This window comes from Dipodomys ordii, unplaced genomic scaffold (assembly GCF_000151885.1).
Source record: "Dipodomys ordii isolate 6190 unplaced genomic scaffold, Dord_2.0 Scaffold242, whole genome shotgun sequence".
Lineage (NCBI taxonomy): Eukaryota > Metazoa > Chordata > Mammalia > Rodentia > Heteromyidae > Dipodomys > Dipodomys ordii.
In genome coordinates, this window is record NW_012267458.1 from 1,436,567 (window position 1) to 1,440,950 (window position 4,384).

Sequence of the window (4,384 nt, forward strand, 5' to 3'; positions counted from 1 at the left end):
AGCCACAGAATGTGACATGTATTTTCAAATAAATGCATTTCATGAAACACTTGCATCTAAAATGTAAAGAGCTCACACTTCAGCAAGGCAAAAATTAAGTTCTGAGTAGATATTTTCACCAGAAGGAATAAAAAGGGTCAACAATCACAGAAAAATGTGAGTTTGTTAATAATAAAATTTGCAGAGCTGGCAAACCTATAGAGGTAAAAGTAGCCTGTTAGTTCCAGGAACTGAGGGTGAGGGAGAAGATGGATAATTGCTAATGAAACTACAGCTTCCTTTTGACATGACAACAATATTCTCCAATTCATTTTGTTGATGATGCACAACTCTGAGTTATGAAAAATAATTTCCATATTCATTGTAAATAAAAGAATTGTATGATATATGAATTATACCTCAATAAAGAGGTCTTTGGGGTTTATATTTTTTTCAGTACTGAGGCTTGAACTTAGGGCCTGGATGCTGTACATTAGCTTTGTTGCTCAAGACTGGCACCTTACCACTTGAGCCATAGCTCTACTTTGGCTTTTTGCTGGTTAATTGGATATAAGAGTCTCACAGACTTTCCTGCTGGACTAGCTTCAAATTGCAATCCTTAGATCTCAGCTTCTTCAGTAGATAGGATTACAGGCATGAGCTACTGTGCCCAGCCTCCTTATTTATTTGTTTCAATAAATTACAGAGGATTTGAAATTGCTAGTATCACATAATAGTAAGGGATAACTTTTATAAAAACCCAAACATTCCACTGTTCTTTTAAAGTGGTACACTGAATTATAGGAACAAACCCAATACTATTGCTTAAGAGTCTAAATGCAAATTATGAGGCAAATACGGTAATCATATGCTACTACTTAAATTTACAGTAGTAACTGAAATAGTGATAAAAACAATTTGGATTTATATAGATATTTAGTTCACAAACCATTTCACACATATTAGTTTCTTTGATCCACATAACCTTTGAAGTAGCTACTATTAATTATCTCAACTTTGTTGATGAGAAAATTGAGGTTCATAATTTGAAATACATGACTGAGTTCTCAAAGCCAGTAAGAAATTCTACATAGAAAACTGTACCCTTGCAGATAATTGGGTATTAATCACAGGCTTGAGGTCATGGCCCCTCCATTAGCTTGTCTTCGCCTCATCTTAATCATCTAGAATTAACTGCTTAAAGGTTACAACTGTCATTTGTGCTATTAAAGCCTACTAAACACATAGTATGACTATACTTCATGACCTCCTTCAGATTGAGCAGAGCCACGTGATCTGTTCTGGCCCATCAGCTAGGAGCAAAAGAAGCATGGGTCCCTTCGGGGCCAGAAGAGATGGAATGGCAAATAAAAATTCTGCAGGAGTGTTATTTAGGGGCAATCACGAGAGTTGTCACAATTCTTTCCACTCGTTGGTTCCCTAGGCCCATGTTTTCTATGTTGAGGGGAGGGGAAAAAGTAACAAAGTACATACAGCATTCTCTGAGTCAGAATGCCATTATTGTAGGTTGTTATTCCCCAAAAAGCCAGGCCTCATTTTAGTTAAGCCAGCTATTTCTAGATTCTAGATTCTGTGTTAAGATCTTGATTCTATGCATGGGAGTAAAGCCATGATAATTTCTTATGCTGTGTTTCTTGATCAGGTACAACCCTGTATAGAATGCCTGCATGGTGGAGAAAACATTCTGAAATAGTATGGGTGGTGGTGCTGGCAGCAACATACATGGTAGGAAAAGAAATGTCATATTCAGACTGGGTGCATTTCAGAAAAGACAAATCACTTAACCAATCCATAAGGGCAGATGTCCAATGCAAATACCCAGCCACCAAATTGCTGGCTGGCTTAAACTCCACAACCCAGCAATGTTATTGTTGGTCTATGCTGTTGGAAGATTAGGTATGCCACAGCGGCAATAGCCAGGTCAGCTTTGGCAAAGGGATGCTCATGTGTTTGAGCTCATGCATAGATTTCACCATAACCACTTAGTTTGTGGGCCTGGTGCCCAAGGGATGTAATTACTGGAGAGGTAGGCTGACTGCCAAGCTGGAGTACATACTTTTATCTTAAGATCTGAGCATGGTACACCGATTCAAACCTGGAATCATAACTACTTAGGAAGGAGAGATGTAGAGAATTGGAGTTCAAAGCCAACTTAAACAAAAGGTAAGGTTCAATTTCAACCAATTAAAACTGGATACAGTAGTGCCTAGCTGTCATCTCTGCTCTGTGGTAGGTATAAATAGAGGATCAGGATCCAAGACAGCTTGGGCCTGAATGTGAGGCCTTGTCTGAAAAGCAATTAAAAGCACAATGGTTGGGAGAGTGGTTCAAGTGGTAGAGTACTTATCTAGCAAGCATAGAGCCTCAACTTGAAACTCCATTGCCACTTTCACAAATACCTTAGTCCAAGACCATTCCCAAAACAGTCTACCCACATATTCTCTAAGCAAATTTGTCCACTCATCCAGTAATATTGCTTCCAAAGCCTGATGAAAGAGCATCATTAGCCATAACCTCAAGTCTTGTAATTCATTTTCAACTACACATGAATGAACATAGATCTGTGTTTCTGGTCCTTTCTCTTTCCAGCCATAGTGTATAAGCAAATTTCACACTGGAAGTTCACTGGAGGACCTGCCGTGATTCACCCCTTTGCCTCAAGTGTACTCCCAAATGGACTGCTGTGCTTCTCCTGCCCATTTTCAGGGGGAATTAGCTTATATATCAAAAAGGAATAATGATTACCAGGATCCAGGAAATGAGACAAGACTAGGTGGCTCATTTTATGATTGCATCTGTACTCAAAGTTCTAGGCCTTTCTGGTTTAAAAGTTTCAGCAGTTGGGATGGATTAGATCTGCAATTGTACTAATAATGAAAAGGTTTGGGATTTTCTTCCTTGACAGAGCTGTGGGCTGACTGTCTACCTAGGTATGCGTGATGTGGTTGAAGTCTCTTCTGCAGGAAGTGAAGACAAGGGGTGTGTGAAGTATAGAAATGTGAATTTTGGACAGCCATACCAAAAGGGGGCAAAATAACTCCATTGGATGATCAACTCAGAGAACTAGAACTGCAGTCAAGCATGTAACTCCATAGGATGATCAACTCAGAGAACTAGAATGGCAGTCAAAATGGGATAAATTTAGAACAGCGTAGTACTTATACACCAGAGACAGTCCTATGGAGAGCCATCTAGTATCTGGTAAGGGGGAAGGACACTGCATCTCGCTTGCATTGGCTGGGTTCCAAAAACAATTCATTTCTCAGCCTGCTTCTTGGGCCAAGGTACTCTGAGTCAATTAATAAGAATTTCCTGGTTCACTTTCAGTGTAGTAGCACACACCTATAACACACACCTATAATCTCAGCCCTTGGGAAGGACTTGCAGAAAGATCCCAATTTCAAGTCCAGCCTGGGGCTACATAGGGGAGAGACCTTATCTCAGAACAACAGCAAGAACACACAATGGAAGAATTTCTTGGTTAAAAAATTCATTCCACTCCAGACACCTAGTGTTTTCATTAGACACATGGGAGTTTAGCATGAACAAAAAAGTGGAATCTTTTGGTAACATGTTCCTTGTAGACTTGAGAGATGTATGGATGAGCACATCTGGCATTGTGGCTAAATAATACATCTCATGGTCCCCAACCTAAACAGGTTTTGTAGTTTACTATGAAATACACCTGCAATAAACAACCCACAAAATGAGTCAAATTATGAAAAAAAAATTGGCATAGACTACTTTTGGGAAGTCTTTTTCAAAGTGATAGGCCTACATGAGAAATTCAGGTCATAAAGTACAGAAACAAGTCTGCACGTTCTCTATGCAGAGGCCAGCCAGACTGAGATGGCAGGTTCTGAACCAATGGGAGGCACACTTGATCAAGAGTGTAAGGATGCTGTCTCGTCCTATCATCAGAAGTAAAAATAAAAAATAATCAAAGCTTTTCCACAATACGGTGTTCTTTCCTGTATCGGTTTCTCTCTCACTTTCTCCCTTCCTGCTTTTCCTTCCTTCTTTCCTCCTCTTCTTTCATCTCTTCCCTCTGACTTCCTTCCCTCTTTTTTATTGTCCCTCTTTTTTATTGCCTCTCCCCTTCCTTCCCTCCCTCTCTTTTTCTCTCTCCCTTCTCCATCTCCCTCTCTCCATGGTAGCCCAGGCTGGTCTTGAATTAGAACTATTTCTTCCTTATTCTTTCTGCCTCAGGCCCACTGAAAGCTGGAATTACATATGGCACCACTATGCCTGGCCTGCTACATATCTCTTAATTCACTTTATATATATATATATATATATATGTGTGTGTGTGTGTGTGTGTGTGTGTGTGTGTGTGTATATATATATGTATATATATATATATATATATATATACATATATATA